Raw genomic sequence first — 15,091 nt, 5'->3', positions numbered from 1 at the left:
TATCACCATCAATGCCCTCATTGCTGATGACAAACACCATCCTCATCCTGTAGGGTTTAACCGTTTCTTATTTCTCTGGAGACAGGGCCTTCCAAAACAACCTATGTCACAACTGCCTCTCCATACCAGCGGTGTCCCCAAAGACCACTTAAACACATAGCCTATTATTATTATTATTAGCCTAAAACTACTACAACTAGCATATCTAAAAATGTAAAGTTGACCACTGATTCCATACTACATGCAGAATGCAGAATGCACAGAGTTCTAGCACATAGGCCTACATGTATAAACCTAGATTTTAGAAAATCTAGGTTTATAGTGTAGTTAGCTTTATTTTGTATTTACTTTTCATTGACAAATGTACAGGCAGTTCACCTGTGGACTATCATAGTTATTTTATTCAATCATGTTTCGGGGTGGGCTCTGCTTTGAATGTCGACGTCACCCAAAGTATCAGTTGACGTTATCAACGTTATCATAGTGATATGCGCGGGAGATTGACCTGGGCTCACTCCTCCTAACGTTCATCGTCGAAAGATTCCATAGGTAAGTACAATTGTGATTCATTGATAAGTTGTGTAAAAAGTATTAGCTTATGTAGGCTACAACATTTTCGACTGTGTTCTGATAATTTAAATTACACAATGTGCTATTATGAACTCTTGCTAGCCTTACTAGGTCTACTTCATGAGCTATTAAGGTAAGTCAATGGACATCACAGCTAGTGCTACTGAACACATTCTTTTTTTATTTATTGGTTATTCTACAATAACCTCAAAGCCTGAAAAGTTTGAGTTTAAATGGTAGCATAAGTATTTCGGATCTTGCATGATAATTTCTAACGTGAGGTTTTACAGCTGAGTTAGGGAAGGCAGCTAGCCTAGAAATCTAGACGCACCCTAGCGGCAGCAAATTACATTTAATGTGGGTCTGGCTCGTCAGGCTAGAAGGCAGCACTTTTCATCAGATTAGATAGATGAGCTTCTAGGCTACTTGCTGCAACATTCTTCTTCTAAATAACAATTGTATGTTTTGCAGAATACACTCAAGAGCCTTCTAAATTGCATTTCGTTTCATGAGCCAGATTTAATTGAACTATGCATGCCCGTGCATGCCTGAAAGTAGGCTAGTGGAAGGCTAGCCAGAGAAATGGAGGTAACGAATGTTGTAGTCTTATCTGGCCCCCTTACGTTTTGATAGAGAGTTGGCGGGTCTAGCAGTAACCTTTAGGCAAGGCAGGCAGAGAAGATGCATTAGTCATGTACATGGAAATATTTGTACACACTTATGCACATTCCCTCACAGCACATTCAAGACTAAACGAAAAGCAAACGAAACTACACGATTTAAGCTTTCCAATGGCGCCTCTTGCTCGTCACTCTGATGAACGGTTCGCGATAAAATTTACTTTGAATTTACATGCAATTCAATCATTCACTATATCAGCCTACATTGCAGTTCTGCATCCATCTGCACACCAACAAATTATGTTGGACTAAACAGCAGACCTTATCAAATGCACATAAAAAAAAAACTTGCTCTGTAGGCTGCAATGGTGTTCTTGAATAAAGCTGTAGCCTAACAGGCTACATTCTTCATGCAATGGTCCAGTTCAATTTATGAACTACTCATAATGAATATTAAACATATTTGCTAGGTTAGTTATCCCATCATTTTATAGGCCTATATATTATGATCCACGACTATAGCCTATTGCTAAATTCCAGATATTGACCATATCAAACTTTATCTCATACTTTAATTTTACTGCACTTGTCTCTTTCGATAATTTTAAACTGTTTTATCATTGGTCTTTGATTATGGCTTTTATTTTTGTTGTTTGACCAAATTCGGGATCAACTGTCCAAACATTTTGTATGCTATTCCTACCATGTCAAACTACTAAATTAAGTCTGATCTTTGATAAAAAATGAAAACCCTAACCTAAATGTAATCATGTAAACACCTCTTGTCTGAATTTGGCCCAGACAGACAAAAAAAATAACTTGTATTGTAGTTGTATTTGAACTTGTATTGTAGTTAAAACTGCTATTTTTATTCAAACCAAAAATCTTAAATACTTTCCCTACTATTGCCCAGTACACAATTATTCATGAAAGTGTACTTCTTAATGAAAAAATAATAATGATTTTCTAGTTGATGATATAGCATGCAGTATTTGTTGAAAGAAAATGAATGTGCTGCTGAACTTCCATCTTTTGTTTCTTCTCCCCTTTCCTATAGGCTACTGTTTAATCTCCAGATCATACTGGAAAGCGTTTTTCTGTCCCTCCCAAGTAAGTAAGTGTCAATTTCATTTAAGTAGCTATGTAGGATTGTCAGAATGTTCACATTCAAAACATTGGCAAGTGTTCCTTTTAATCGCTAGTCAAGCCTCTCGTTGGTTGCCAGATTGAGATTTCAATGTGATAAGTCACCCTCAATACAGTATCTGATCTACATACAGTGCATACGGAAAGTATTCACAGTGCTATACTTTTTCCACATTTTGTTATGTTTCAGACTCATCTTAAAATTGATTAAATTATTTATTTTTTCTTATCAATCTACACACAATACTCCAACACCCCACCAAAAAGCTAGTGTTTGGAGTGTTTTGCAAATGTATAAAAAAATGAAAGACTGAAATATACCATTTACATAAGTATTCACCCCTTTTGTAATGACACTTTCCATCCTACTATCCTTGCATCCTACTTCTATCAATGGTCCTTGAGATGCTTCTACAACTTGATTCGAGTCCACCTATGCCTAAATGAACTCACTGGACATTATTAGGAGAGGCACACATCTCTTTATATACTGTAAGGTCTCACAGTTGATGGTGTATGTCAGAGTGAAAACCAAGCCACGAGGTCGAGAGAATTGTCCGTAGACCTGCGAGACAGGGTTGTGTGAAGACGCAGAAATTTTCTTGTACTCTTCCCCAGATCTGTGTCTTCATACAACCCTGTCTCACAGGTCTACGGACAATTCTCTCGACCTCGTGGCTTGGTTTTTACTCTGACATACACCATCAACTGTGAGACCTTATATAAAGAGATGTGTGCCTCTCCTAATAATGTCCAGTGAATTAATTTAGGCACAGGTAGACTCCAATCAAGTTGTAGAAGCATCTCGAGGACCATTGATAGAAGTAGGATGCACCAGAGCTCAATGGCAAGTGTCATAACAAAAGGTGTGAATACTTATGTAAATGGAATATTTCAGTTTTTTATTTTTTATACATTTAAGAACTGTCAAGAATTTTGCAAACACAGAAGGATTACATAGAGTGGCCAGGAGATGCGAGGGAACATGGATGTGTTTTCCATTTGAGGAACGTAGGCTAATCGATTGCGGACATGTACAGACAGCCACAGACACGGAGCATATAGTAGGCCTACTTTCACTTCTAGAGTTTTCACTTTCTAGAGCGTGCATTCAGTACGTGAAAGATGCTTCATACCAAAATAGCGATCAAACATTATCAAATTTATCATGACATGTTGTCACAAACACTTATTCCTATTAGAAAATTAAAACCAAAATCATGTAAGTAAAGACTATGTTAAAGGAGAATTCCGGTGTGATATTGACCTAAAGTGTATTGAAACATGATACCGAGTGTGAACGTATGTCTCATAGCCCATCTCGGCTTGTCCCCTGCACTCCAAAATCTGGCGCTAGTTAGCCGATGCTACCAACAGCTTTTTCAATAGTGGTGCTTCGGCATCGGGCTAGCCATGCAAATAAATCACTGTTTTACACCCATTTACGAGGCTCAATGTATCTCCACACTTCATTAGTAGACTTCCGAGGGCCCTGAGATTTAAAACGAGACATTGAGAACTTTGAAAAAGCACTGGTAGTTTACTTACAAGACGATTTATACAGACAGTATCTTCACAAAGTTTAGCGTTTGCAGCCATCTTGAATTTAGTCACGATAAATTCGGCGACGAGTAAGAATGAACAGGTATGATAAGGGATCAGATTCCAAAAATAATTCAGTGGAAATGCATGGATTCCAGTTTTTTCCAGTAGCAGCAACTGGAATCCATGCATTTCCACTGAATTATTTTTGGAATCTGATCCCTTATCATACCTGTTCATTCTTACCTAAATCGAATTTATTATGACTAAATTCAAGATGGCAGGGGACAAGCCGAGATGGGCTATGAGACATAACGTTCACACTTTCGGTATCATGTTTCAATACACTTTAGGTCAATATCACAATCGAATTCTCCTTTAAAGGGATATTCCACCATTTGGAGAATTACACTCATTTTCCACCTCCCCTTGAGTTAAACAATTGATTTTTACCTTTCTCAAGTTCATTCAGCCGTTCTCTGAGTATGTGGATACCACTTTTAGCTCCAGCCTAGCATAGATCATTGAATCGGATTAGACCATTAGCATCTCGCCTGCTAGCATCACGTTTAAAAGTGACTAAGATTTCCGGTAATTTTCCTATTTAAAACGTGTCTCTTCACAAGTTAGAACGTGTAATAAGACTAATTGAAAATGAAACGTGGCAATTTTCTAGGCTGATTTGACATGGAACTATACTCTCATTCAGGCGTAATAATCCAGTCACTAACCAATTTGTCTGCTGCAGCTCAACCTTGTTGCTAGAAGTTAGCCTACGGGAACTATTTTCAGGTGCTGCATGATATCATTGTGCTGCTGCGCCCATGGTGTTCCTTGATTATTACTGAGTGTAATTCCCTAAATGGTGGAATATCCCTTTAAGTGTTGTTCTCTCTCATTGATGCCTGTAATAAGGAAAATACGATTTTGGTTTGTAAAATGTATGCCCCCACCCCAAAACTCTAAATAAAAAAATGTCTTTGGACGACTTATTTGACCTTTTTCATGCAGAAAAAAAGACCCTGGATTCAATTTTCTCCAGAATTACACTTTAAGATGATACACATATTTATACTCTCTGCCTGGCTCGATCTTATTAGTACAGAGCAATCGCCCCATTTATTGATGATAAGGCCAATCACTGTGCTAGGCAAAGCTAGCAAGCTCTAGACAAGCTAATGCTAACATTAGCACAACAATACAGCATAGAGTTGCCTACTGTTCGGTAAAATTTCAAATCATTAGAAGCTCTGTATTGAACTGATACTAATCCAGTAAGTGCAATGTGAAGCATTACAAAACTGACTGTCAATAGCCCATGGAAAGCTAATTTGTCTCAGTAATACACCTCTTGAGGGGGGCAGGTTCGGCATAAATGTTACAATGTATGAAGTTAAACATATTGTTCTTGAAACATGTTTATGATACTTGGCAGACCTATTATCCAAAGAGATGCACAAAATACAAAAAACAGATTAACATTAAATTATAATTATTATATTGTAATTGGGTCAATGATGTGACATGTATATTGTCTTGTCCAAGTATTAGAATTTCTTTGAAGCTATTTCAATCCACATGTGTAATGCCTCAATTTAATCTACAAAACCTGTGTAATTTAAACATATTTTCAGTACATTAATATAACCCCCAAAATACCAGGTGGTCCAACCAAAAAGTACTGATTACAAACAGTAAAAATATTGACTTTGAAGCGCGGCAACACTACATTGGCCCAACTGGCTCATGAACTAAATCATTTTGCAATTAGTAGTCAGTAGAAAGCATCTGAATTGAATTGATCTAATTCAATTTGATGGGCTTGTTGCTTTTTGAAATGCATCCTCAAAAAAATTAAACATGGAATTATGTGAAATGTATATATGAGTATGTTGATTTCCTGTCTGATAATGACAAAGACTCATATCCAAGCATTTAATCTTAAATATAATTTTATTTTACAGAGGCCCTCAAGAAGAACCCCCTTACCAGCACTACAAATCAGAGGAGGCTGAACGGTCATTAGGGAAATGGTTTACTGGGGCAAGGGACAGGGGAGGGCTGAGGGCAGCCAGAGTGGCGAAGTGATTTAATTCAATTCAATTTAGGCATTGCTGTTTGTAACCAGTTGTTGTTGTTGTTCTCTGTGTTGATGTTGATGTTCTCTGTGTTGTAATTTATTAAATGATTATTATTAAATGCAGAAAAAGAAAATTAGGCTGCTTTTTCTGCTGTTTGGTGGGACCTTAGAGCCATAGCCCCCTGGAAGTGACTAATATTATTTTCTAGTGAATTACAAATGGGTCTGGTTTTGGATTGGTATTTATAGTGTATGTTGTAAACATTGGGATTTTAATTATATTTTATTGTAAATGTTGGAGCCATATGACATTGAAGACGGGACCAAGATCTTGTATGCATTGCCCAGCTTTGCCCTACTTAATAACTATAATCTTGCATGCAGCCCATTTGGCCAATGTGTAGAACCTAGACAGAATATTAAGGTGGGGCACGGATGGGTCTGGCATTTATTGCCCAGTTTGGAGCCACATAAAACCCATTGTAATCCTGCCTGAAGCCCATGTGGAGAAATGGTATGGGGCCACTATAGAACCTGCGATTCATCCCTCCTATACCCCATTATTTAAATCATGTAGTACCCATGTAGAACCCAGGTAGAATTTAAGGCTGGGGCCTCAGATGGGTCCATTGTTTGTTGCCCATTTGGTACCCACATAAAACCCAGTGTAATCCTGCATGGAACCCATGTGGGTAAATTACATGGGGCCACTTTGAAACCCGTGGACAATCCCACCAAAAACCCATATTTCAACCCATGTGGTACCCATGTAGAACCCAGGTAGAATTTAAGGCTGGGTTCCAGAAGGGTCCAGCATATGTTGCCCAGTTGGGACCCAAATAAAACCCAGTGTAATCCTGCATGGAGCCCATGTGGGCAAATTACATGGGGCCACTTTGGAACCCACGGACAATCCCACAAAAAAACCCATATTTCAACCCATGAGGTATCCATGTAGAACCCAGGTAGAATTTAAGGCTGGGGCCCAGATGGGTCCAGCGTATGTTGCCCAGTTGGGACCCAAATAAAACCCAGTGTAATCCTGCATGGAGCCCATGTGGGCAAATGACATGGGGCCACTTTGGAAACCCATGGACAATCCCACAAAAAATCCATATTTCAACCCATGTAGGACCCAGGTAGAATTTAAGGCTGGGTTCCAGAAGGGTCCAGCGTATGTTGCCCAGTTGGGACCCAAATAAAACCCAGTGTAATCCTGCATGGAGCCCATGTGGGCAAATGACATGGGGCCACTTTGGAACCTGCGGACAATCCCACAAAAAAAAACCATATTTCAACCCATATGGTACCCATGTAGAACCCAGGTAGAATTTAAGGCTGGGTTCCAGAAGGGTCCAGTGTATGTTGCCCAGTTGGGACCCAAATAAAACCCAGTGTAATCCTGCATGGAGCCCATGTGGGCAAATGATATGGGGCCACTTTGGAAACTGCGGACAATCCCACAAAAAAACCCATATTTCAACCCATGAGGTACCCATGTAGGACCCAGGTAGAATTTAAGGCTGGGTTCCAGAAGGGTCCAGTGTATGTTGCCCAGTTGGGACCCAAATAAAACCCAGTGTAATCCTGCATGGAGCCCATGTGGGCAAATGACATGGGGCCACTTTGGAAACCGCTGGACAATCCCACAAAAACCCATATTTCGACCCATGAGGTACCCATGTAGGACCCAGGTAGATTTTAAGGCTGGGTTCCAGAAGGGTCCAGCGTATGTTGCCCAGTTGGGACCCAAATAAAACCCAGTGTAATCCTGCATGGAGCCCATGTGGGCAAATGACATGGGGCCACTATGGAACCCGCGGACAATCCCATATTGGACCCATATTGGCAACACATATGGTACCCACATGGGCCCCATATACAAATGTTGGCTGGGAATCACTGTACTATGCCACATCTTGAACATAGTGAAACTGCAATAATTTTTAACACTTAAAGCCTCAGTTGCTAGGTAACGATAAACAAACTCAAATATCGTAATTCTTGATTCTTCTTGCTTCCAAACTGACGGTTTTATGCGTTCACTAGACAAAGATTATGGAAATTAAACACCAATTGTCCATCAAAAAGCTTGTTGTAAAAGGCATAACTTGTAAGATTTCAGACCCAAGTTTGCTAGCTCTGTGCCTGCCGACCCTGGCCGAGAGATGTGATGCAGGACGTCCCCTGATTGGCTAGTCAGTAGGCAATGCAATGTGTTGATTGGCTCTGCAGAAACGCTGTCAAGACCGTGTCTGTAAAAAAGTTTTGTAGCTTCGTAGATCTAGTTTGCACAATTGCACACGAAAGATAGGCCTAGATGTCACACTTCTCCCATGCCTGTAGCTATAAAGCTGTTCCACACACATTCAAACTAAATCCCTGTGGACAAATGTTTTTCGCAAGTGCACAAAATAATTTTTTTGCACACAAATTAATTCCACAGCTACAAAACGGTTCTACACTTGTGCAAATCATATCCTCGAAGACAAAACTCTATTACACATGTGAATATCATTTCACAGGCACACAATCTTTATGGCGTTGTTTTGACTCCATAGAGATGCAGCTACTTTAACTTTTGTATGAAGTTATTATGGTTGTAATATAAAACAAAATGCGGTCAAGGTGTATATTTATGCTGCATTTTACAACAGCATCGAACGTGATTCAGCCAATCACAATCAGACTGGAACTATCAGTTTACTTGTGGCACATGCACATCTCTTTCTACAATGCAAGAGATATGAAATTATTATTTAGCCTATTTATTTATGTAAGGCAGGAGGTAAGTGTTGCTTTCAACGTTCTATCGAACTTATTTTTTATTAATTTGATTAGGCCTAGGCCTACACGGGGCAGCCGTGGCCTACTGGTTAGCGCTTCGGACTTGGAACTGGAGGGTTGCCAGTTCGAACCCCGACCAGTAGGCATTAAAACATTTATAACATAACACTTCTGTTATTAAGTGACATATTAGGATTAGGGTTAGCGTTAGGGTTAGAGGTTAGAGTTAGGGTTCATGTGTTCATGACTGTCATGCAGTGTTTGGAATAACGCCGAGGTAACAACGTTATTTTTTCAGTAACGGGGTAATCTAACTAATTACTTTTCCCGTTGTTACAACGCCGTTAATGTTACTGGACGTTAAATGCAGTGCGTTACTATGCATTGATTGAATAAACTGTAATCTGAACGCATCCCTGGCTCACAGCTAATGAGGAGGTGGGTTAATAACAACGTCAGCGATTATGATTGCCTAAGGCAGAGTCATGTTTCATGGTAGCCAATCAGAGCCAGTGTTTTTACACACTTGCCAGCACACACGCCACACACACACGCGCAACAGCTAAAAAGAGATTCGACGAAACAGCAGAGGTCTGGAGCAATCCGATGAAAAGTTGGCATTTTCAAGGTGGAGATATAAGCACTACTACTTAAAATTCATTGTGGTCAAAGGCAAGAACGTGCATGTAATGTGTACATTATGTCCAGGAGCGAAGACTTTGTCGACATCCGTTGTAAGCAATTCTAATTTAACGAAGCATCACACATGCATCTAAAGCTAGTAAAACACCGATACCTCCACCTCAGATGATAGCTCGCCATCCACTAGCAATAAAGGACTCGGAGCAAAGTCCTGCAAGCAGCAAAAGCTAGATATTTCTGCCTCACAACAAAAACCTATGACACAGGCTGAAGTCAAACGTAGGTCTGTCGATGTGCAATATCTTGAATTTCCCCTTGGGGATCAATAAAGGATCAATAAAGTATCTATCTATCTATCCATCCATCCATCCAGAGCCATATAAAGGTAGAGTTGCGACAACTTCATTGACGCTAATGTTCCATTTTTTTCCAACAATGGCAGTTCCCGGAAGTTAACAAGTAAGGGATAATGGACTCCACGGTGGTCTGTTCACAGAAGTTAATGCACGGTCGAGGTTGTAAAACGAAGGGCCGGAGGGCCGTTTAAACCTCGTAAGTGCATTAATTTCTGTGAACAGACCACCGTGGAGTCCATTATGCCGCTTATTCCACTGTTGCTGTCAGGGTTGTGCAGAAGGACCCAAGTGCAAGACTCCAACAGGCAGAATTACAGACAAAACACGATTTATTTTAACACAAACTTAACAATTAGACTTACAACAACCAGGACTTGGGCTAGACAAGGAGAAACAGAGAGACGATCCGACCAGGAACAGAGAAACAGGAGGGTAGAAATACACAGAGCAATTAACAGAGAGACAGAGGACTGGACGAAACCAATGAGACAATAACAGGGAACAGGTGAGGAGGCAGAAATGGAGGGAAAACAAACAAGACAGGAAGCACAGACCAAATAAGGAGATGGGGCGGAGACAAAGACAGATGACAGGCAGGTAACACAAAGCACATGGGGAACAGGCAAAAACAAACACAGGACAATACACAAAATGGCCACCAGGGTGGCACAAACTCCAACGGTCCAGGCCAGATCCTGACAGTTGCCATTTGCGTTGTGTTCATTTCCTGTTACAATTTAAACGTTTTAATCGCTAAAACTGTCTTGTTTGTAGAACTAATTTCTTCCGACACATATCAACTAATTTCTCAACTCACAGGACAAACTGCCGTTACTAGTTCTAAATGGATGGTTGCTACGGTCAAAGGCCAGTCGTTAGTTCTATCTCTCTTGTTGTCAAGCGGGTGTATTCCAAGATTCTGATGAACTTTAGCTTTGAAACATCGCTATTTTACTTAGCCTGCTGTCATCCATCTAGCTAAAAGCCACCTCCGTCATATGCTACAATGTTGCAATGTTCTGAACGTCTGCATTTACAGCTCGGATGCAACGTGACAGTTCATTTAAACTTCACAACGAAGTTCGGGCGAATTAATATACAAGTGTGATAATGGCCAAAAAATGGATCTACTTCATAGGTGTGCAGATAACATATGGTTAATGGTCGTTCTAAATTACATAGGACAATGTGAAATTCAACCAAGCAGTGGAATAAGCAGCAGTGCAGTTACAGCAGTAGACTGTTTGTAGCCAACATTTCAGACTCAGATTTACATTCCTTTGCCTCATACGAATAATAACTAGATGTACCGCAGAGCGGTACAAAATATGACCGCCGCCCAGTCCAGCACATTTTTTCCACAAAAATAAATCACGCTGAAAGGCCTATATGATTCTAACTGTCTCACTAAATTGCATTATCCACACTCAATTCTCACTGGTATCTGCTAGACAACAAGTACCAAAACATGATTAGTTCATAGATTTCACATGTAAAATTAATTTTATACAACCCCACCCCCATCTTGCCTGTTCATAATTCTGAGAAATTCTTGAATTGTGTGCATGTGTGCGTGTACACGTTTATGTTTATGTTTATGTGTGTGTGTGCGTGCTTGTGTGTTTGCCTGCGTATGTGTGTTTGTGCATGTGCATGCATGCGTACATATGTCTACTGTGTGAGTATGTGTCATACATATGAGTGAGTATGAGTATGTGTCACACATGCCCACCAAGTTTCGTCTACCCCGGTCTTACAGTGTCCCGGGAATCCTTGACGGAAATTTGGACATGAAAAAAAAAAAAAAAAAAAAAAAAATCTGACTAAACCTATATGACCGCTGCTTCACTTCGCGGCGGTCATAATAATAACTGTCATGAAATGGACGGACAAGAAGTGTACTTTATGTAACTTTACTGAAGGAGCTTAAAACATTACAAGTCATGCCTTGCTGAACTGAATCTCGACTCTGACTTTACGTGCAGTGCGTGTGACGTATGATAATAGTATTGACTGAGACCTTATCAAAATAAAAGCTATGTCTCATCACATTTTCCTCGTTTGTTTCTTAAACAAATGATCAATAACCAAATAATTCTAAACAGGTCTTCGCACTGTTCACTATTTCTATACCCCAGTTTCTTTTAAACTGACTGACTGTACTAAAACATTACAGTAAACTTCCTCCAAAGAACATATTCTAACTTATTCAATAGTTTTTCTTTTACAACTTAGACTGTTAACTTTCATTTCTTTTAAACCAAGCATTTATTGGACAAAGTCCTTGAACTTTACAGGAGTCTTGATTGTTCTTCCTGATGACCTCTTGACCACAGGAACTGGTGTAGACGGCGACTGGACCGGCACTCCCTCTGGCGATGCCTGGTCTGGAGCCTTTGGTGCTGATGCGGACTGGGCTGGCTCACTCGTGGTCACACCAGCTGGTTGGGCATGTTCCTCTGGCGGTGTCTGTTCCTCCAGGCTGGGTTGCTCTGGGATGAGCTGCAGATGACGCCGGTTTCGACGTGTGACTGTGCCTTGCTCAGTTCTCACCACATATGACCGTGGCTCTGGTGCATTGGAGACTATCACACCAGGAGTCGTCCATCTCGCGCAGAGTGTCACCTGTTGTAGAAGAATCTGTAGGCCTGCTTCGTCTGTCTGTCTTTTGCTTTTAGCTGTTTAAGATTGACATTGCGGGGCTGCAGATGTTCTGTGAGAGTGGGGACTCTCGTTCTGATCTGGCGACCAACTGCAAGCTGGGCAGGGCTCTGTCCAGTAGACTGAATTGGGGTGGCTCTGTAATTCATCCACGCCAAGTGTGGGTCTGGTTGGCGCAAGATCCGCTTGGCAGTCTGCACTGCTCGCTCTGCAGCACCATTTGCTTGCGGGTAGTGCGGGCTTGATGTTGTATGCTGGACTCGGAGCTGAACTCACTGAACTCTGCTGACACAAACTGTGTGCCGTTATCAGTGATGATCTTGAGGGGAATACCCCAGCGTACAAACATGCTCTTGAGGCAACTGATCACTTGCTTGCTAGTTATACTAGGCAGGTGGGCTATCTCGATGTCACGGGAATAGTAGTCGACTGCGACCAAATGCTGTTTCCCGTCTAACTCGAACAGATCAGCAGCTATCTTCTGCCATGGCCCATTGGGTAATGGAGTAGTCATTAAAGTCTCTCTGTTCTGAGTAGGTTTGTTTGTGATGCAAAACTCACAGGTTGTAACGCACCTGGTAATGTCCGGTCCGATGCCCGGCCACCACACTGACATCTTGGCTCTCTCCCGGCTCTTGGTCAAGCCGAAGTGACCCTCGTGGAGCTTGGACAGCACTTCCATCCGCTGTGACCCCGGGATGACGATTCTGTCGTCGTACAGCAGCAAGCCGTCAGCTACAGAAAGGTGAGCTCTCACTTTGTGGTAGCCCTGGAGCGTGTGTGGCAACTGAGACATTGAAGTTGGCCAGCCGTGACAGGTGTAGTGGGTGACTCTCTGGAGATCCTCATCCTGGAGGGTCGCTGCTCGGATCTTCTCCAGTCTGTCAACCGACACCGGTCTGGTAGCCATCACCACTTGCACGTAGGCTTTCACGTCCTCGTCAGTGTCCGACGTTTCACTGACTTTCAGTGGGTTTCGGGACAGTGTGTCTGCAATTATGAGTTGTTTGCCTGGCACGTGTACTGCTTTCACATTAAATCTCATGAGGCGCATTAGTAAGCGCTGGCATCTCAGTGGTGCTTTATCCAGGTCGTAGGTGTTGATTAATGGTACTAACGGCTTATGGTCGGTCTCTAGACAAAAGCTCTCCATGCCGTGTAGGTAACGTGAGAATCGTTCGCATGCCCAGACACCCGCCAGACACTCCTTTTCGATCTGAGAGTATCTGCGCTCCGTCTCTGTCAAAGTGTGTGAGCAGAATGCCACTGGATTCAGAGTATCTCCCTGGTCTTGGAGAAGGGTAGCTCCTAGGCCGTAACTACTGGCATCTGCACTAACCACTGTCCGCTTGCTGGGGTCATAGTAGACCAACACTGGTGCTGTGACCAGCATCTTCTTTACCTCTTTGAGGGCCTGTTCTTGGGCAGCACCCCACACCCACTGGACATCGCCCCTCAGCAGGGAGGTGACCGGATGCAGCACGGTGGCCAGGTGAGGCAAGAACTTGGCCAGGTAATTCACCATACCCAGCATCTGGCGGAGTTCACTGACGTTCTGGGGACTTGGCATGTCGGTTATCGCTTTGACCTTGTCACCATCAGGCTTTATTCCATCCGCTCCAATGACGTGCCCGAAGTACCGTAGCTCTGGCTGCGCGAAGTGGCACTTGTCCTTGTTGAGCTTCAGCCCTGACGCTTTGTAACTTTGCACACGATCTGAAAATGTCCCGTCTTGTTGCATTTTTGGCACCTTTTCCCATGTGCAGGACACGCGCCCATCTCGTGATCCCTGTTGCACCTCGTGCACTTTCCCTCTGATGATCTATCTTTGTTTTCGCCTTTCCACTTCCCAGCACAGCCCTTTTTAAACTTTCTGAATTGTTTGTGTTTGATTGCGTTCACTTCACTGTCCGTTCTCATTTGTGTTTGTTTTTTTCACAAGCTCCGACTGGCGAGCCATTTGGATTGCCTTCTCTAACGTGAGCTCGGGCTCTAACTGCAGTTTCAGAGACACTTCACCATCCGCGTAACGTATCTGTTCATCCTTACTAGCCTCAAATTCACAGTGCTCTGCAAGCTCGTACAAGTTACATACAAAAGCCTCAACACTTTCCCCACTCTGTTGGGAGCGTCGGTGGAAACAGGCACGTTCATGTATTACGTTACGTTTGGGCGCAAAATGTTCGTCAAACTTTGCCATGACAGTATCAAAGTAATTTGCTTCCTGCTAATACAAATAATAGTAATAGTAATAGTAGTAAAGTAATAGTAGGCTATCAATAGCCTAATTATAATAATAAACGATTTATGTATCGACTATGACTTTTCTGCTGCTCATCAAATAAATTAAAAGAGGCTAAAAGCCCAATAAATGTGCCACACGTAATAGCCGAATATAAGATAACCCTTGCCTATCCCATTTCAATACACGGGTTTCCCATTTATCAACAAAACTAGATGCGCGCGCAGCCGTGAGGCAGAAGACGCTTGGTGGCCGTCCACAACGTTATAAACTTAACCTAAATAAGCGGCTGCTGTAAGCTACAATTGGATTTTATTGTACCCCTGTTGTCTCAATGATAATAACATCTCATTTCAGACTATATTTCAAAGTTTGCAGTTCATTTGCATTATTAATATAACATCGTATTTTGTCATTTTTGGCGAAGACATGCATTCCGTTAGGG

At 41.8% G+C, this 15,091-nt stretch overlaps 1 long non-coding RNA gene across 2 annotated transcripts; it reads left to right on the top strand.

Annotated features, from left to right (window-relative positions):
- The first annotated feature begins 394 nt into the window (after window positions 1–394).
- LOC125299465 lies at window positions 395–6,592 on the top strand. Of its 2 annotated transcripts, none has more exons than XR_007194367.1 (3): window positions 395–549; window positions 2,248–2,304; window positions 5,843–6,592. It is a non-coding gene; the product is annotated as an uncharacterized LOC125299465 (long non-coding RNA). The 2 variants fall into 2 exon arrangements; XR_007194366.1 differs by having other exon boundaries at window positions 401–549; window positions 2,248–2,300.
- Window positions 6,593–15,091: the final 8,499 nt, after the last annotated feature.

This window comes from Alosa alosa, chromosome 8, assembly GCF_017589495.1.
Source record: "Alosa alosa isolate M-15738 ecotype Scorff River chromosome 8, AALO_Geno_1.1, whole genome shotgun sequence".
NCBI lineage: Eukaryota > Metazoa > Chordata > Actinopteri > Clupeiformes > Clupeidae > Alosa > Alosa alosa.
The sequence above is the reverse complement of the archived record's forward strand: the minus strand, read 5'-3'. Positions and strand labels throughout refer to the sequence as shown.